Source organism: Oncorhynchus nerka, linkage group LG18 (assembly GCF_034236695.1).
Source record: "Oncorhynchus nerka isolate Pitt River linkage group LG18, Oner_Uvic_2.0, whole genome shotgun sequence".
Classification (NCBI taxonomy): Eukaryota; Metazoa; Chordata; class Actinopteri; order Salmoniformes; family Salmonidae; genus Oncorhynchus; species Oncorhynchus nerka.
In genome coordinates this window covers 63,213,981-63,235,814 of record NC_088413.1, presented here as the reverse complement: position 1 = coordinate 63,235,814, position 21,834 = coordinate 63,213,981, and the positions used below count along the sequence as shown (strand labels likewise).

General features: G+C 41.0%; 1 pseudogene; it reads right to left on the bottom strand.

Moving 5' to 3' along the window:
- The window catches only part of LOC115146320 (centrosomal protein kizuna-like), a 39,946-nt pseudogene that overhangs the window by 11,168 nt on the left and 6,944 nt on the right, over positions 1-21,834 (bottom strand).

Sequence of the window (21,834 nt, the reverse complement as noted above, 5' to 3'; positions counted from 1 at the left end):
CTTGCGTCAGGAAATTGAATACAAATAAGATAGTTGTTTTTCAAAACTGATTATATTACAAGAAATAAACTTATCCTTTGTTGGGAAGAACAGATATTTCCCACTCCATCAAATGTTAAGAGATTACTCTGTATAGACTTACACATTGATTTGGTTTGTGATACAGTTACATGTGTCTCAGTTAAATGAAAACCCTAAGCACACAAACAAAGAAAGTAACAGAGATGATTCAGGAAGGAAGATGAGATGTGGGCCTGGTGAATAGTCACTGTAATTTCATCGGCCGTGTAATTAGGCATACTCTGTTGCAAGGTCAATGAGTAGGGACTTTCAAAGACTCCCGCCTCGGTTGTGAAGAAGGTCTAATGCCTGCCTCATTCACACAGGCCTAGGCCTCAGCAATAGTTCAGCTAATAACAAATTAAAGGCCTGTGTTTTCAGGAGAATAAGCCACAGGATGAGAGGAGACTGGGCAGAGACTGTTATTTGCGATTAGTGCATGGGTCAGAGTTTCCCTTCGGTCAAGGTCACCCTGTGTAGTAATCTGATGAATGAGAATCACTATGTTTCACACCCACAGAGACAAAGAGGCCCAAAGTGCTATCGCCTTCTTAACACCGATTGTCCATACAATGGCTGCTATCTTTGAAAGACAACTAACATACGAAAGCCCCTGATATCGTGTTGTCTGAGGTTTAACACTGTAGGTGTCTGTAATTTTTTTAAAGATATCCTTGTAATGCATGACGTGCTAGCAGGGCTCTAAATGAACCTTTTCATTGGTGGCAATGGTGTCCTAACATATAAAATGTAGGAGTACCAGAATTCTTTACTTTTATCGATTGAGATATGGCCTATATATCACACATACACACTACTGTTCAAAAGTTTGGGGTCACTTAGAAATGTCCTTGTTTTTGAAAGAAAAGCTAACTTTTTGTCCATTAAAATAACATCAATTTGATCAGAAATACAGTGTAGACATTGTTAATGTTGTAAATGACTATTGGAAACGGCAGATTTTTTTATGGAATATCTACATAGGCGTACAGAGGCCCATTATCAGCAACCATCACTCTTGTGTTCCAATGACACGTTGTGTTAGCTAAAGGCTAATTGATCATTAGAAAACCCTTTTGCAATTACGTTAGCACAACTGAAAACTGTTGTTCTGATTAAAGAAGCAATAAAACTGGCCTTCTTTAGACTAGTTGAATATCTGGAGCATCAGCATTTGTGGGTTTGATTACAGGCTCAAAATGGCCAGAAACAAAGAACTTTGTTAAATAGTACCCGCAAAACACCAGTCTCAACGTCAACAGTGAAGAGGCGGGATGCTGGTCTTCTAGGCAGAGTTCCTCTGTCCAGTGTCTGTGTTCTTTTGCCCATCTTAATTTTTATTGGTCAGTCTGAGATATGGCTTTTCCTTTGCAACTCTGCCTATAAGTCCAGCATCCCGGAGTCTCCTCTCCACTGTAGACGTTGAGACGGGTGTTTTGCGAGTATGATTTAATAAAGCTGCCAGTTGAGGACTTGTGAGGCATCTTTTTCTCAAACTAGACACTCTAATATACTTGTCCTCATGCTCAGTTGTGCACCGGGGCCTCCCACTCCTCTTTCTATTCTGGTTAGAGTCAGTTTGCGCTGTTCTGTGAAGGGAGTAGTACACAGCATTGCACCAGATCTTCAGTTTCTTGGCAATTTCTCGCATGGAATAGCCTTCATTGCTCAGAACAAGAATAGAGTGACGAGTTTCAGAAGAAAGTTCTTTGTTTCTGGCCATTTAGAGCATGTAATCGATCTCACAAATGCTGTTGCTCCAGATACTCAACTAGTCTAAAGAAGGCCAGTTTTATTTCTTCTAATCAGGACAACAGTTTTCAGCTATGCTAACATAATTGCAAAAGGGTTTCTAATGGACAATTAGCCTTTTAAAATGATAAACTTGGATTAGCTAACACAACGTGCCATTGGAACACAGGAGTGATGGTTGCTGATAATGGGCCTCAGAAATGTCCTTGAAGGAAAAGGTGTACAAAGTGACCCCAAACTTTTGAACGGTAGAGTATGTTGGGCCAAAACTGTATGTTTTAGCTACTTTTGAAACACATGTTGTGCCATTGAAACAAATATGTAACCCTGTAAATTCATTTGTTTATTATAAAAAGCTAAAATGTTCATACAAATAGATGTTATTGAATATTAGGTTTCTACATTGTATAAAAACACTGTTTTCCTATGTTTGTGACTGATGACATGCATGAGATCATTCATTCATTGCTAAGATCAATGATCTCCTGAAGAAGCTATCCCTTTTCCTTTCTTTCTGTGCCCCCAAAATGTTCAGATATAGCCTACTAGTAAAGTTACCAGGTTGTTAGCTAGCTAGCTAAATGTTCAGATATAGCCTACTAGTAAAGTTACCAGGTTGTTAGCTAGCTAGCTAAGTGTTCAGATATAGCCTACTAGTAAAGTTACCAGGTTGTTAGCTAGCTAGCTAAGTGTTCAGATATAGCCTACTAGTAAAGTTACCAGGTTGTTAGCTAGCTAGCTAAGTGTTCAGATATAGCCTACTAGTAAAGTTACCAGGTTGTTAGCTAGCTAGCTAAGTGTTCAGATATAGCCTACTAGTAAAGTTACCAGGTTGTTAGCTAGCTAGCTAAGTGTTCAGATATAGCCTACTAGTAAAGTTATCAGGTTGTTAGCTAGCTAAGTGTTCAGATATAGCCTACTAGTAAAGTTACCAGGTTGTTAGCTAGCTAGCTAAGTGTTCAGATATAGCCTACTAGTAAAGTTACCAGGTTGTTAGCTAGCTAGCTAGCTAAGTGTTCAGATATAGCCTACTAGTAAAGTTACCAGGTTGTTAGCTAGCTAGCTAAGAGGTAACATGACTGTATAAAGTGTAAACAAATGACCCGCGACATGGTTTCTGAATGTAAAATAAGGACCACCAATCTGCCGTTGGAAGAAAGAAAAAGTTGCGCAGGTAATATGTCTTTGGAACTGTTTGGGCTAGAAGCCGTTTTCACTGTTGTAATGGTACAGCCACACAGAAGAGTCTTACCGCCAAGTGAAGAGGAAAAATACATAGAGGGTGGTGGTACTTCAAATTTTTTCATTGTCGCACAGACAATAAAGTTGAAACATTTCGTGAATAAAGTGGCAATATTTAGAGAATAAAGTCAACATTTTGAGAATGAAGTAAACATTTTGGAGAATAAAGTCACAGTTTAATGTCAAGACTAAAGTAGGGGATTTGGTGAAGTGCATCCTTCCCTGGCTCCCTGTTGCTGTGCACACCACCGTTGAAATGCCTGAGTTAGATGGCCTGGTGAAACTATATTTTAGAATTGGCTTCAGTAACAAGGAAATCCTTGGTCTTTTACGTCATAGTAACCATATTATTGGTGTTATGGCCTTGAAGAGGTTGCGCAGCCAATTGGATATTTTCAGAAGGAGATTTCGTAGTAACACAAGACACTATACAACAGATCTACAACCAAGTCAATCGATCCTCAAGGTGTGAAGCTTAGGCACGTACGACGCTGACGGCAGTACACGACCAAAGGTCCCAAGGCGATATGGCATATGGACACATATGACAAAACGAAACCATATGGTATTGCAATAAACTGCTGCATATATGCTTTAGCCATTATGTTATGTCGGTGGAAACCGTGTTACTAAAGCCATAGGTTTTACCAGGTCATCTAAGGCCTTTTTACAGTGCACAACAACATGGAGCCAGGTAGCTATGCAATTAAACAGATTCCCTACCTTAATCTGGAAATATAATTGCGACTTAATTCTCAAAATGTTTACTTTATTCTCAATATTTTTTACTTCATTCTCTAAATAAAATGTAAAGTCTTCAAAATAAAACATTTAATTTACTATTTGGATTTAAATTGTAAAGTTAAATTGACTTTATTCTCAAAATATTGCCATTTAATTTGAGACTTTATCCGAAAAAATTCATTGTAACTTTATTCTCAAAGTTTCAACTTTATCCTTGTATTTCAAGTTTTCAAAGTACTATACGTGCAAAAAACCTAAACTGGTACCAAGACTTATCCCTTTTTTTTCTTCATTACTTGGCCCTAATACTCTTCCGTACAACCATGATGTTAACGAATATGCGCTCGCTTTTGTCTTTAGGGCACTGGTGCTCCCAAATTAAAATTCCAGGTCGCAAAACAACATTTTTAGAGCATATGCAACCAAATTGGTAGCACTTTAGAGCCCTATGTGCTTGCAGTGCATGAAGATTGCTACAGTAACAAGCCAGAAGTGGAAAAAAACTGGGATTCAAACCCCTGGAGTCTGTACTGTATGTAAAAGAAACTGTACTAGTGTATTGTGAGATGCATACCATGGTGCTATAGGAGGCATTGTGCGGCAGTAGCAGTGGAGTGAACAGCTGGACGAGGCGCTCGGTGGTGAGGACATGGTGGTCCTTCAGCAGAAGGGTGTGCTTGAACCAGTGATCCCACAGAGGAGCAGCGTCAGGTGGGAGACAGGAGCTGCAGCGTGGAGGACAGGGGTGGAGACACACAGCATCGTGAGGAACACAGGCCTGTTGTCTCAATGGATATGTAACATAGTAAGATACAACATAAACATCTTTCGTTACAGTGAGATAATGTACTTATACTGTCTTATCTATATACTGGAAACACTTCAAACATAAACCATCATGTTCTTCATGTTTTTTGCTCATTCATGCATGTATGGTGAAAAACCTTGTAGATGGAAAGAAAAACACATGGTACACACAAATAAAAAGTGGTATAGTTTGACATCTTGATATACTGAAAAGAATTGGAACTTACCTGATATTTGTGAATGGAAGTTAACCTAATGAAACAGAAGTTGGCTACATACGGAGAAAAAAGTCAAGTGATCACTGTAGGGTATAAAACACATCAGGATACTTTATTTAGCAGAGCATAGCAGAGCTTGGAGCTATGGTTCAATGTGGAGCTCCTGATTATCAAAAGAAACCAAAGTCACAGATATAGTTTAATTTTCTCATCACATTCACACACACAGTTAGGCTACTGCTGGAGGTTACACAAATTACTTTTACATTTGTGGAGGATGGAGGCCAGTTCACGGCCATTCGATCCAATCTCAACCTGTTCTAAAGGTGTTCTCACCCCCGACATCTAAACTCCACTCTAACTGTCAAGAAAAACACACAGGAACTAATCTGGTCTTTGTCTGAAAAGTGGAATTCCTCTTTGAATCAGTTCACTTTTCATTTCGACGGGAAGATTGGTCTATTGACCTCGGTCACTTGTAGAGCACTGATATCTCTGGTCTGAATGACTCAATTATAGCTCACAGTTATTACAGGAACAGAGAGTTCAAAATATCCCCATCTTGACTCACTCAGGCTAATTGCAAGATTTAGCAAATATAACACTGAGGGACCCTGAAACAGCAAGACCGATTGAAACTTTTTCAACCTGTGATCTTATTGCACATATTTGCCATATTGAATAATGATTAAGTAATTATACAAATGAATATCAATCATCATTTTCTCTAGAAAAAAATATCAAGGACGCAAAGAAAGAAATCCGGTACATGGCTTCATTTCAAAAGGCCATAAGATTACTGTGCTAACCAGCATGACAATGAAGATCATTTGAACTGCCTCACAACTCCATTTACTAATTAAAAGAATGCATCAAATGATAAATCACATTTTCAAAAACAATGACATCAAAATGCCTTATCTGGTGCAGAGTTCACAGAAGCCGTACCTTATTTTCCTGGGCTCAGTGGTCGACCAGTTAAAGCTAACTATCTCTTCAGGTAACCCTGTGACGTGGTCTTTAACAACCTCTGAAGCTGGTGAAGGACGACTGCTCCACATTATCAAGGTCCTCTCCATTCAAGCCTGGCGTTACAAAGGCTGCCGAACATGTAGAGCGGAGTGAGCCATCGCCATGGAACCCGGAGCTCAGTCCAGTAGCCCAAAGGTCAGGGGTACAGAGCACAGCAGCTGTTCTCAGTACACTCCACATTAGGGATGAGCCACACCACACACAGTAAATTCATGGCAAAGGCCATGGCAGGACTAAAACTCACAACTCACAAGCTGACAACCAGGTGACAGTAGTTCTGATCAATCTGGCAAAAAGGACATAATTGTGCAAGATGTTATTTCCTTTCTTGCTTTCGATGGCAAACACTTATTGATACATGTTTTTAGATCTTTATCGTGTACACAAATGGAACATCACAAGACAAATTGTCACTTTAGTTTCAAATGCCACATAGCCGTTGAATTTACCTGACTCCCAAAAGCCAGAACAACCATGATTCAGCTGCAAAGTGTGGTTATTATGACAATCCAGTGTCTTTCCCTTAGAAACCCTTAGAAACCAAGATGTGCTGCAATGACACTTAAATGAATGACACTTAATTTAAAAGTGAGAGCCCTTAGCGGCAGGAGAATACATTTTCCTCCAGCTCCACAAACACTGGTTGATAATGAAAAGAATTGCAGCCAAACTTAAGACCACTATAATTTCTACCTGACCACTTTTTTACATTTGCTATCACCAACTAATGAGATCCAGTACACATTTCTTTATCTTCTGTGGAATAGTTGTTCGATGCTCTCCAGTAGAAGGAAGAACACCAGGATGGACAGCCTAAAATAACATACAGGTCAAATCAACACCCAGAGACAAAAATGGCTGATGGATTTCACTGATTTTTCCAGTTAATTTGATTTCAACTTGGTACTCAAGGAATGTCCTAATGTGTGTGTGTAAGAGATCAAGGTACTATGGTAGCATTTGAATTGATTGACATGTTAACCAATGTCAGAGATGGGCTCAACCATTCAATTCGATGTCAATTTATGCAGAGTACCAGGCAGGAAAATAAAGTGCCTCAGCACTGGAAACATTAAAATGTCAACTAATAAACAGAGGGGTTTATAAACAGAGAAAAACTGGTTCATAACTTACATAAAAGTCACACCATTTCAATATAACAAGGTGGCTGCCTCAAAATCTACTTTAGGGCCTGGAAAAAACACATGGACTCATAAAACTATTGTAAAAAAATACCAGTTTCAACCAAATTCGGACAGCTAACATAGCCCAACCTCCGAGTGCAAACAAGAAATTACCCAAAGATGATTGATTTTGGTGGGAGATTTACACTTTAATTAATCTGTCCATGTGAGGTTATGAGAAAAGGGTGCCTAATGCATGTGGAGCATTAAGCTCTGGGTGTCCCTCATTGAATTCCCCCAAAACCCCAGCAGAAATCCTGAGCCACCCAACATAAAAGGGGCTAAAATAATTTATGACAATCTATAATGGACTCTGGGGTTAGGGGTCAGCAAACAATTGCTTCTTCCTTTTTGCAGGTTGTTTCCTGGTAACATCCTGATTAAGCTGGCAGCTTGAATTATATCCATGACATTCTGTAGTGCACCATCCATCGGCACTAAGTCCTCTTCAATGCAACTGAAGTAGCTTGGGCAAAAGCTCTGCCCCCCCCCCCCCCCCTTCATAGTTATCATCTTTCTCTCCACGTTATTTGTCAGTGCTCTTCAAAAAAAGGACCTTTTTACAAAAGAAAAGAGAAACCTCTCCGTATTGTTGTGAGAGCTTCATCGCGAGGTCTCAAACCACACGTTTGGTGTGGCTGTCTGTGTCTTAGAGAGTCTTGACATCATCAGGAGTGCATTGTTAGTAGGGATGAAAGGGTCAGACTCTTGGGAGCAATATTACACTGACACTGCATACAGTGGATATTTCACCATGATTTCCCGCATGTAATGGTCTCACATGAGTGATTGGTGTCTTTCAGGCTATTTCTTTTCACACACAAAGAAAATGGAAAATGTGGGAAAATACTACTAGTTGTATCAATGGTTTTGACCTGGTGGAGCAAATAACACTACAATAAATATAACTATTAACTGTTGTAAGTAAGAACACACAATAACTGTGACCTGACACCACAAGAACAGTTTCTACTGTGCCGCTAGGAGAATTTAAAATATTGATTGGGGACTTTCTTACTGAGGAATGTAATTGTTCAAATAAAAGTGTATTTGTCACGTGCGCCGAAAACAACAAGTGTACACTTTACAGTGAAATGCTTACTTACAGGCTCTAACCAACAGTGCAAAAAAGGTATTAGGTGAACAATAGGTAAGTAAAGAAATAAAAAAGACAGGCTATATACAATAGTGAGGCTACATACATCTGTATGTAAATTCATTAAGGAAAAAAATTCCATAAAAACACTGCTTAGTCAGGCTGATTGAGGTAGTATGTACATGTAGGTATGGTTAAAGTGACTATGCATATATGATGAACAGAGAGTAGCATAAGCGTAAAAAGAGGGGTTGGCGGGTGGTGGGACACAATGCAGATAGCCAGTTTAGCCAATGTGCGGGAGCACTGGTTGGTCGGCCCAATGGAGGTAGTATGTACATGTAGGTATGGTTAAAGTGACTATGCATATATGATAAACAGAGAGTAGCAGCAGCGTAAAAAGAGGGGTTGGGGGGGGCACACAATGCAAATAGTCCGGGTAGCCATTTGATTACCTGTTCAGGAGTCTTGGGGGTAAAAACTGTTGAGAAGCCTTTTTGTCCTAGACTTGGCACTCCGGTACAGCTTGCTATGCGGTACTAGAGAGAACAGTCTATAGCTGGGGTGGCTGGGGTCTTTGACAATTTAGGGCCTTCCTCTGACACTGCCTGGTGTAGAGGTCCTGGATGGCAGGCAGCTTAGCCCCAGTGATGTACTGGGCCGTACGCACTACCCTCTGTAGTGCCTTGCGGTCAGAGGCTGAGCAATTGCCGTACCGGGCAGTGATGCTCTCGATGTTGCAGCTGTAGAACCTTTTGAGGATCTCAGGACCCATGCCAAATATTGTGTGTGTTTGGACCATTCTAGTTTGTTGTTGATGTGGCTGTCGGTGATCAGGCCTACCACAGTTGTGTCTTCTGCAAACTTAATGATGGTGTTGGAGTTGTGCTTGGCCATGCAGTCGTCGGTGAACAAGGAGTACATGAGGGAACTGAGCTCGCACCCCTGGGGAGCTCCAAAATGGCGCCGGAAGAAATGGCAGCAGTTTTACGGGCGCCCAACCAATTGTGCTATTATGTGAGTTTTTTCGCGTTATTTGTAACTTACTTTGTACATAATGTTTCTGCAACTGTATCTTATGGCAAAAAAAGAGCTTCTGGATATCAGGACAGCGATCACTCACTTCGGATAAGACAAAGATTGTTTCTACAACAAGGAGGACGCACAAGGCATTCTCCAAACACCCCACAGGGCCAACATCACCGTTATTTGCAAGAGGAAGCAACGTAGGTACCGAGAACAAAGAGCCGGATGCCTGGTCAGGCCCCGAAGAAGGCCAATGTGAAAGCTGCAGTTACCATCAATACTACTCGCCAACGGGCAATCATTGTACAATAAATTAGACGAGGTACGATCACGAATATCCTACCAACGGGACATCAAAAACTGTAATATCCTATGGGGCTGAATGACGGATATACGCTGCACCGGCAAGATAGAATAGCACAAGACGAGGGGGGGTGGTCTGTGCACATTTGTAAACAACAGCTGGTGCACGAAATCTAAGGAAGTCTCAAATTTTGCTCGCCTGAAGTAGGCCACACTACTTGTCTAGAGAGTTTTCAGCTATACTTTCGTGGCTGTTAATCTTACCACCACAGACAGATGTTGGCACTAAGACCGCACTCAGTCAACTGTATAAGGAAATAAGAAAACAGGAAACCACTCCCCCAGAGGCGGCGCTCCTAGTGGCCAGAGACTTTAATGCAGAGAAACTTAAATCAGTTCTACCAAATGTCCATCAACATGTTAATGTGCAACCAGAGGGAAAAAAATAAAATCTAGATCACCTGTACTCCACACACAGAGAAGCGTACAAAGCTCTCCCTCGCCCTCCATTTGGTAAATCCGACCACAACTCTATCCTCCCGATTCCTGCTTACAAGCTAAAATTAAAGCAGGAAGCACCAGTGACTCGGCCTATAAAAAAGATGCTAAACTACAGGACTGTTTTGCTATCACAGACTGGAACATGTTCCGGGATTCTTCCGATGGCATTGAGGAGTACACCACATCAGTCACTGGCTTTATCAATGAGTGCATTGAGGACGTCGTCCCCACAGTGACTGTACATACATACCCTAACCAGAAGCCATGGATTACAGAATATTTGTGTTGTGCTGTATTTTACTGGTTTTGTATTTGAAATTGCATAAGCTGGGATACTTTGTGAAAAGAGACCCTGGGCTCAATGCTTAAATAAAGGTTAATATAAAGTACCAGTCAAAAGTTTGGACACACCTACTCAAAGGTTTTTCTTTATTTTTACTATTTTCTACATTGTAGAATAATAGTCGAAACATCAGAACTATGAAAGAACAAATATGTAGTAACCAAAAAAAAGGGTTATACAAATCAAAATACATTTTATATTCTTCAAAGTAGACAACATTTGCCTTGATGACAACTTTGCACAATCTTGGCATTCTATCAACCAGCTTCACCTGGAATGCTTTTCCAACTGTCTTGAAGGTGTTCCCACATATTCTGAGCACTTGTTGGCTGCTTTTCCTTCACTCTGCGGTCCAACTCATCCCAAACCCTCTCCATTGGGTTAAGATCAGGTGATTGTGGAGGCCAGGTCATCTGATGCAGCACTCCATCACTCTCTTTCTTCCTTTCCTGTGGCGTTCCTTATGAGAGCCAGTTTCATCATAGCGATTGATGGTTTATGAGACTGCATTTGAAGAAACATTCAAAGTTCTTGAAATTTTCCTGGACTGACCTTCATGTCTTAAAGTAATGATGGGCTGTCGTTTCTCTGTGTTTTTGAGCTGTTCTTGACATAATATTGACTTGGTCTTTTACCAAATAGGGATACCTTGTCACAACACAACTGATTGGCTGAAATGCATTAAGGGGAGAAAAAAAATCCACAAATTCACTTTTAACAAGGCACACCTGTTTATTAAAATGTATTCTAGGTGACTAGCTCATGAAGCTGGTTGAGAGAATGAGTGTACAAAACGATCATCAAGGCAAAGGGTGGCTACTTTGAAGAATCCCAAATATAAAATATATTTTGATTTGTTTTAACACATTTTTGGTTACTACATGATTCCATGTGTGTTATTTCATTATTTTGACGTCTTCACTATTATTCTACAATAATAGCTGTGCCCAAACTTTTGACTGGTACTGTAAATGTACTTGAAAATCTATAGCAAGACCTGAAAACGGTATAAATCGCCACCACAGCTGCTTCTACAAAGGGGAGTGAATACTTTATGTAAATTAAATATTTCTGTATTTCATTTTCTATAAATTTTGCCAAAAATTCTAAAAACATGCTTTCACTTTGTCACTATGGGGTGTTGTGTGTAAATGGATGAGAAAAAAAAATCTAAAATGATTCCATCAGGCTGTAACACAACAAAATGTGGAATAAGGGGTATGAATACTTTCTGAAGGAGCTGTATATGTTGACTTTTCCCCACATTTTGTTACGTTACAGCCTTCTTCTAAAAATGGATTAAATAAATAAAAATCCTCAGCAAACTACACACAATACCCCATAACGATAAAGCAAAAACAGGTTTAAAGAAATGTTTGCAAATGTATTTATAAACAGAAATACCTTTTTTGCATTAGTATTCAGACCCTTTGCTAAGAGACTTGAAATTGAGATCAGGTGCATCCCTGTTTTCACTGATCATCCTTGAGATGTTTCTATAACTTTTTTGGAGTCCACCTGTGGTAAATTCAATTGATTGGACATGATTTGGAAAGGCACTAACCTGTCTATATAAGGTCCCACAGTTCAGTCTGGCAGTGCATGTCAGAGCAAAAACCAAGCCATGGGGTCAAATAAATTGTCCGTAGAGCTCCGAGACAGGATTGTGTCGAGGCACAGATCTGGGGAAGGGTACCAAAACATTTCCTTGATGAAAACCTGCTCCAGAGCGCTCAGGACCTCAGACTGGGGCAAAGGTTCACCTTCCAACAGGACAATGATGCTAAGCACACAGCCAAGACAACGCAGGAGTGGCTTTGTGACAAGTCTCTGAATGTTCTTGAGTGGCCCAGCCAGAGCCCGGACTTGAACATCGCTGGAGAGACCTGAAAATAGCTGTGCAGCGACACTCACCATCCAACCTGACAGAGCTTGAGAGGATCTGCAGAGAAGAATGGGGGAAACTCCCCAAATACAGATGTGCCAAGCTTGTAGCATCATACCCAAGAAGACTCGAGGCTGTAATCAATGCCAAAGGTGCTTCAACAAAGTACTGAGTAAAGGGTCTGAATACTTACGTAAATGTGATATTTCCAGGGGGGGGGGGGGGGGGGTTCTAGAATAAATTTGCAAAGACTTTTAAAACACATTTTTTGTCATTATAGGGTATTGTGTGTAGATTGATAAGGGAAAAACAATTACATGTTTTTTTGGAATAAGGCTGTAACGTAACAAAAGTGGTAAAAATCAAGAGGTCTTGAATACTTTCCGAATGCACTGTATTCTTATTGTATACATATTACCATAGTCACAATTGTTTTTAAATTAATTTGTATTACTTATTTCTTAATACTGAGAATTATAGTGCTCCATTGTAATACATTGAGGAGAGCTTGCAAGTAAGCATTTCACTCTACCCTTTACATCAATATCCTGTGCACGTGACGAATAAACATTGATTTGATGAGTACAACACGACACCCCTGTTTGAAAGACTCCAGCCGTTATTAAGAGTACTGAAGAAAACCAAGTATATTTCTGTTCTCTCCTCCCTTACCCAGGTCACACCAGGAGGAAATTAAATGGAATAATGGAATGAATTGCCAAGGCTTGTTTTCCTGCCTGGGAGCTGAATGGGAAGAGCGATATAAACTCTAACCTTGACATTGCGTGAGGTGGCGTGGCGCTGGAGACAGGCTGCTCTGAGCTTTACATCAAAGCCTTGTTTTTCCCCTCATATACAGGGCTCCATGTTAACAATGTGGCTTTGGAAAACATTTGTAAAATACAAGATAATATAAGGCCTATGCATTGAGGAATCTACACAATGCATTGCAAAATCCAAATCACTTACAAGCTACAGTTGTTTATTATACTGTACATATGCATTTGAGTTTCACCCCCCAACAGTTCCTAGTCTACCAACACATACAGTATACTGAGAACTATCATAACACATATAGAGGAAAGCTGTTTATTACAGCTAGGTCTATAGACTACAATCAGACTTTTTCAGAGGACAGTAAAGGTCTGGATTGATGGACGGAAATGCACACTCCCTTCACAGTGAAATCCATCCCAAGCGATCCTTACAATTAGAGGACACCAAGTGCTGGATTTCTTAGTGTGAGTGCCAGTCCACATGCCCACCCTCCAGAACACTCTATGGAGCCACAAATATCCTCCTCCACACGGACTTCCTGAGGTCCCTCAAGCAGAAAATTGCTTGGTTACAGCATTATCTTGGATTATGGCAATAATGTTTGTCACGTGTCCTAAACCCTCCCTATAAGTTGCGCTGTGGCTAAGGCCCGTGCTGTTGAGCTGAACTGAGTGCGGTGGGTTGCGTGGAGCGTGACTCCCATCATCCTCTCTGTCAGCTGCAGATGTGGCACAAGTCAACAGTCTTGAGCATAATCCCCAGTACAGCCCAATTCAGTTTGGCCACTCTGGAACATCCTAAAGTAGAGCTGTAGCTTTGCTGCATTAGCTTGCCCCTCTGTTTAATTCACTCAACAATAAACTGCCCAAATTAAACAAATAGTTAGACTGGGAGGAAAATGTAGCAAAATGTATCAACAATGAAAAGAACAGTGTTTGTTATGATGGATATCAAGACAGCGATCACTCACCTCGGATTAGACGAAGATTTCTTCAACAACAACAACAACAAGCAGGACTCACACAATATTTTCCAAACACCCCACAAGGCAGACATCCCAATTATTCGCAAAAGGAAGCGAAGCAGAGGACGAAGAGCCGGATGTCTTGTCTGGACCCGCAGAAGGCAACTAGGAAAGCTGCCGTTACCATCAATATTACTCGCCAACGTGCAATCATTGGACAATAAACTAGACGAGGTACGATCACGAATATCCTACCAATGGGACATCAAAAACTGTAATATCCTTTGCTTCACGGAATCGTGGCTGAATGACGACATGGATATTCCGCTTGCGGGATACATGCTGCACCGGCAGGAAAGAATAGCACACTCCGTTCAGACGAGGGGGGCGGGTTGTGCATATTTGTAAACAACAGCTGGTGCACAAAATCTAAGGAAGTCTCTAGATTTTGCTCGCCTGAAGTAGAGTATATTGTGATAAACTGCAGGCCACACTATTTGCCTAGAGAGTTCTCAGCTATACTTTCATGGCTGTTTATTTACCACCACAGACAGATGCTGGCACTAAGACTGCACTTAGCCAGCTGTATAAGGAAATAAGCAAACAGGAAACCACTCACCCAGAGGCACCGCTCCTAGTGGCCGGAGGCTTTAATGCAGGGAAACTTAAATCAGTTCTACCAAATCTCTATCAAATCAAATGTATTTATATAGCCCTTCTTACATCAGCTGATATCTCAAAGTGCTGTACAGAAACCCAGCCTAAAACCCCAAACAGCAAGCAATGCAGGTGTAGAAGCACGGTGGCTACGAAAAACTACCTAGAAAGGCCAAAACCTAGGAAGAAACCTAGAGAGGAACCAGGCTATGAGGGTTGGCCAGTCCTCTTCTGGCTGTGCTGGGTGGAGATTATAACAGAACATGGCCAAGATGTTCAAATGTTCATAAATGACCAGCATGGTCAAATAATAATAATCACAGTAGTTTGGTAAATCCGACCACAACTCTATCCTCCTGATTCCTGCTTACAAGCAAAAATGAAAGCAGGAAGCACCAGTGACTCGGTCTATGAAAAAAATGGTCAGATGAAGCAGATGCTAAACTACAGGACTGCTTTGCTATCACAGACTGGAACATGTTCCCGAGATTCTTCCGATGACATTGAGGAATACACCACATCAGTCACAGATAAAAAAATATATATATACCTTTATTTAACTAGCCAAGTCAGTTAAGAACACATTCTTATTTTCAATGACGGCCTAGGAACGGTGGGTTAACTGCCTTGTTCAGGGGCAGAACGGCAGATTTTCACCTTGTCAGCTCGGGGGATCCAATCTTGCCGTTACCTTACAGCTAACTAGTTCAACGCTCTAACCACCTGCCTCTCATTGCACTCCACGAGGAGCCTGCCTGTTACGCGAATGCAGTAGGAGCCAAGGTAAGTTGCTAGCTAGCATTAAACATATCATAAAAAACAATCAATCAATCATAATCACTAGTTATAACTACACATGGTTGATGATATTACTCGTTTATCTAGCGTGTCCTGTGTTGCATATAATCGATGCAACGCTGGGGGATGATTTAACAAAAGCGCATTTGCGAAAAAAGCACAATCGTTGGATGACTGTACCTAACCATAAACACCAATGCCTTTCTTAAAATCAATACACAGAAGTACATATTTTTAAACCTCCATATTTAGCTCAAATAAATCCAGGTTAGCAGGCAATATTAACCAGGTTAAATGGTGTCATTTCTCTTGCCTTCATTGCACGCAGAGTCAGTGTATATGCAACAGTTTGGGCCGCCTGGCTCATTGCGAACTAATTTGCCAGAATTTTACGTTATGACATAAGATTGAAGGTTGTGCAATGTAACAAGAATATTTATACTTAGGGATGCCACCCTTTCGATAAAATACCGAACGGTATCCGTATTTCACTGAAATAATAAACGTTTTGTTTTCGAAATTATAGTTTCAGGATTCGACCATATTAATGACCGAAGGCTCGTATTTCTGTGTGTTATTATGTTATAATTAAGTCTATGATTTGATAGAGCAGTCTGACTGAGCGATGGTAGGCAGCAGCAGGCTTGTAATCATTCATTCAAACAGCACTTTAGTGCGTTTTGCCAGCAGCACTTCGCAAGCACAGCGCGGTTTATGATTTCAAGCCTATCAGCCTAATGGCTGGTGTAACCGATGTGAAATGGCTAGCTAGTTAGCTGGGTGTGCGCTAATAGCGTTTCAAACGTCACTCGCTCTGAGACTTGGAGTAGTTATTCCGGCTTTTGTGGAGCGATGGGTAAAGCTGCTTTGAGTGTGGCTGTTGTCAATGTGTTCCTGGTTCGAGCCCAGGTAGGGGCGAGGAGAGGGATGGAAGCTATACCGTTACACTGGCAATACTATAGTGCCTAAAATAACATCCAATAGTCAAAGGTATACGAAATACAAATGGTATAGAGAGAAATAGTACTATAAATACTATATTAACTACAACCTAAAACCTCTTACCTGGGAATATTGAAGTCTCATGTTAAAAGGAACCACCAACTTTCATATGTTCTCATGAGCAAGGAACTCAAACATGAGCTTTTTTACATGGCACATATTGCACTTTTACTTCTCCAACACTTTGTTTTTGCATTATTTAAACCAAATTGAACATGTTTCATTATTTATTTGAGGCTAAATGGATTTTTATTGATGTATTATATTAAGTTAAAATAAGTGTTCATTCAGTATTGTTGTAATTGTCATTATTACAAATACATTTTAAAAAATGGCAGATTAATCGGTATCGGCTTTTTAGGTACTCCAATAATCAGTATCGGCGTTGAAAAAACATATTCGGTCGACTTCTAGTGCCCAAGAACACAAAGGCAACCTGCCTAAATGACTACAGAGCCGTTATATTCACGTCCGTAGCAATGATGTGCTTTGAAAGGCTGGTAATGGCTCACATCAACACCATTATCCCAGAAACCCTAGACCCACTCCAATTTGCATACCGCCCAAACAGATCCACAGATGATGCCATCTCTATTGCACTCTACACTGGCCTACCACCATAGTAACCTCAAAGCTCATCACCATGCTAAGGACCTGGGACTAAACACCTCCATCTGCAACTGGATCCTGGACTTCCTGACAGGCCACCACCAGGTGGTGAGGGTAGGTAGAAACACATCTGCTACGCTCATCCTCAACATTGGAGTTCCCCAGGGGTGCGTGCTCAGTCTCCTCCTGTACTCCCTGTTCACCCATGACTGCATGGCCAGGCACGACTCCAACACCATCATTAAGTTTGCTGACGACACAACAGTGGTAGGCCTGATCACCGACAACAACGAGACAGCTATAGGGAGGAGGTCAGAGACCTGGCCGGGTGGTGCAAGAATAACAACCTATCCCTCAACGTAACCAAGACTAAGGAGAGGATTGTGGACTACAGGAAAAGGAGGACCGAGCACGTCCCCATTCTCATCGACGGGGCTATAGTGGAGCAGGTTGAGAGCTTCAAATTCCTTGGTGTCCACATCAACAACAAACTAGAATGGTCCAAACACACCAAGACAATTGTGAAGAGGGCACGACAAAGCCTATTCTCCCTCAGGAAACTAAAAATATTTGGCATGGGTCCTGAGATCCTCAAAAGGTCCTACAGCTGCAACATTGAGAGCATCCTGACCGGTTGCATCACTGCCTGGTACGGTAATTGCTCAGCCTCCGACCGCAAGGCACTTCAGAGGGTAGTGCGTACGGCCCAGTACATCACTGGGGCAAAGCTGGCTGCCATCCAGGACCTCTAAACCAGGCAGTGTCTAAGGAAGGCCCTAAAAATTGTCAAAGACCCCAGCCACCCCAGTCATAGACTGTTCTCTCTACTACCGCATTGCCAAGTCTAGGACAAAAAGGCTTCTCAACAGTTTTTACCCCCAAGCCATAAAACTTCTGAACAGGTAACAAAATGGTTACCCGGACTATTTGCATTGTGTGCCCCCCTCACCCCAACCCCTATTTTTACGCTGCTGCTACTCTCTGTTTATAATTTATGCATAGTCACTTTAACTATACATTCATGTACATACTACCTCCATTGGGCCGACCAACCAGTGCTCCCGCACATTGGCTAAACTGGCTATCTGCATTGTGTCCCACCACCCGCCAACCCCTCTTTTTACGCTTCTGCTACTCTCATCATCATATATGCAGTCACTTTAACCATACCTACATGTACATACTACCTCAATAAGCCTGACTAACAGGTGTCTGTATAAAGCCTTGCTACTCTTTTTTCAAATGTCTTTTTACTGTTGTTTTATTTCTTTACTTACCTACACACACACACACTTTTTTTCCCGCACCATTGGTTAGAGCCTGTAAGTAAGCATTTCACTGTAAGGTCTACTACACCTGTTGTATTAGGCGCACGTGACAAATAAACTTTGATTAGATTATTTCCGGTATAAGGCAAAACGTGTAATGTAACTCATACGTACCTTTCCAATGGTATTCCTTAAGACGTGGATTCTCTACTTGGTTCAGATCTGTTCCTAGGCTCTGGAGTGTCAAGTGATTCTTGACTGTGTATGCTGATGCTGTGGAGATCCCTGTCCCTGGGTGTAGCACTCCTCTGGTGGGCTGTCTGTCCTCCTACTATGGCTGTCTACATAGACGACATTCTGTGGCACCTTTGGTACCTCAGCCAGGTCAGACTCGGTCAGGGAGATTGACAGGTCACTGCCACTCCTGGTCACTGACAGCTCCACTGGAACTGGATATACTGAGGTCTTCACTCCTCTCTGAAAACACATACACAACAGGCTATTTCAATCACTGTGTATATAGAGCATTATTAGTATAATACAAATTATTTTAGCCATTTCTTAAAAAGAACACACATTTCAATCAAATTGCTAATAAATAAAGTATTAGAGAGTACAGTAAAACAATGGAAAACATACTGGATATCTTCTAGTATGTCATTTCTTTCAGGAGTAAGATCACTAACCTGGCACATCTTGAGATTATTTTCCCAAGTCAGTTTGAGTTGGTGATCTTTGCAAGACTCTCTCCAACTTCTTTTTTTATGCTATCCTGGTGGGCAGACCCTCTACCGAGTGTATTCTGCAGGTGAATTCCTGTCAGACATATGGCTGATACTGCTGGGATGATAGGCTATTCTTCTCAGGCCTCGTCAAGGTCACTCGAGGTGTAGGAGATTGTTAATCACCTCCAAAAGGCACACTGGCGCTGGCTGTTAAACTGGATGGAACCACTGCTGCCATCCTTTCATGTTTGTCACTCAAATTACAGCCGTCGGGGGAATCGTTTGAGCCCGAAATGTCATCTGATAAATGCGCTCCGCTGTCGGCAACAACCTCTCTGGAAACTTTGGAGTCCTTCAAAAAGGCCACTTTGCCGGTATTCCGAGGCACGTGAGCGATGATTGGGGCGAATGATGCTCGGCTTCTTGTAAGTGTACACTTATGGTGGCATCTTCAGCCCTGGACTCTCTGGAAGTCTGCCGACCCATGAAAATTACAGATGGTTGGTATAAACCCCTGGCATGTGGAAAGGGGGAAACACCCAGAGGATGGCCATGTAATACCTCTCCCTGAAAAACAGGAAATAACCAGGTGCATACATGTAGATTCATGGTTACTCAATATCAAATAACAAAATGCTAATAAATAGCAAGGCATTTTTGGAGACCATTTGTTGGGGATGCAAGTGTATTGTGTAACTCAAATTAAAGTGAAAATTGACTGCTACTTGATATCATTATGCTCAAATACAATCCTCAAGAGCAAAATGTTTCTAGTCACAGCCCCCCTTTCAATTTCAGCTATGCAAATTCCAATGGCTATGGTAATATAATTAAATTGGGATATAATCAGAATACCACATGAAGTACCATTAACAATTAGACAAGATTGGCAAAATAGCATCAACTGGTCAAGGATACCCTCCATTCACAAGCAGCGGAAACAGTTTGTGTTGGTGTAATACTGCTCTTACAATTTTCTGCTTGTATTATTCAGTTTATTCTCCTTAAATGCAACACTTGCAAATCCGGTAATAAGGGCTTTTTCCTAAACTGAGTGTTTTAAAAGTATCACTTTTTTTTCACAAAACATTGTTTAGGATCATATTTATTTTCAAATCCCTAATTGAGAAGAATGTTACACGATCCATGCTTTAACTTTAATCTTATAAGCAATCCTCTGCGCAAGTTGCGATTCCTGTCTGCTATGGAACTGAGGGGGGAAGAGAAGGCTAAAAAAAATCTCCCTCCAAACATAACAAAAAGCATGGCTTCTGTTTCTTTTCTGATAAGAGTCTTAAATACCAAACAGTTAGCTGCTTAATAACATTCACTGTAGACCATGCAGCTCTGCCCAGCAGATCCACAAAGCAGGTAAAAAAGAAGAAAAGTTCATTTCTTGGCTGAGTGATTCCATCGGTAGCTGCAGGGCAAAGTAGAAAGTGTTTCACTAAAGTAGCAATTGATTCTTCTATCAATCTGCTGCACGCGCGTGCTCTTCCAAGGAATGTATTAAATATGAAAATCATATCCCGTTATCACATGCCTCCAGCTTTCAGCCCGGTAAGCTTCCCTTAATGAATACTGCAGCCTGAGGGACATGCACACTGCCAGCAATGGCTTGTATGCATAATGGAGTGACGGTACCATTTTGCTCATTACAATGTCGCCAAGCTGAGGGGGGGTTTGCACACAGTCACAAGTGACTGCTCTAGACAGCATGCTCCAAGTTATTATGAGATGTCTTAGACATTTCATCTGAAAGAGCATTACTGCATTAAGTGAAGGAAGAAGCAGCTATGGGCTTGAACTACATGGCTTGTACCAAGGAACAAGCCACGATTAGACACCTTGCATATACACAGTTAAATGTATACTGCTCTACGGATTTGCTCGGCATAATGTCTACTTTGCTTTGTTGTTCCAAAGCTGAAAACACAATTTGATAGAGCTAAGATTTGCATTGAGAAGAGCATACTGTGTGAGTAAAATATGTTTGGCCAAAACTTCAGATATTATACACAATCTGGTATACATTCCCCTAAGACTATTTTACACTGTTAAACTGTTTATTCATATAAACAGGCATCCATTATATAAAATAAATGGTACAGGACATAGGGCACCCTGCAATAACAAAACTACTACTACAGCCAGAATTAAACATAGACGCAAGTCATGTCTTTTCCTTTATTCATGAGTCAACTTGTCTAATCAAAGGTTATTCCTAGATTTATTTTAGAATGTACTATTTTATCATTTCCGGAGATGATTTAATTACTATACCTCGTCAATACCTTTATTCTGCCTTTATTCTGCCATGAATCTGGAGATTCTATTCAAGCATCGAACCTGTGAAAAACAGCAAAAACACGGTCAATACATCAATATTCATTTAGAAAATGTCCTTCTCAAAGGGAGCAATTATCCTAACTATTGAACCGTTGCTCAATGCAAAGTTCAACAATATCCAAAATCATAGGAGATGGTCCCTATCAGAAAAATTCACATAATGCACGTCATTTCATATTATCTTGGTAATTGTATACATAGGATATTTCTTCAGTGCGATAAAACTGATTAAACATGCTCTGCAAACACAGGCAGACATAAGAGCTTGTGAGATCCATAGTGTCCAAACACAAAAAAGTCAGTCACCACAGGTATTCTGCTTGCCAACACTTTTAATCAATTATCTGGGTAGTCAGACTGTTTAATTGGAGTTGAGATTAGGGCAGTCAGTCTAATGGTGCAGTTAAGAGCACTGGGTTGAACTCTAACATCTCAGGCCTTTTCTTCAAAAGAATACCAATTGCCACACAAAAAGGCTACTTTTAGTTGATC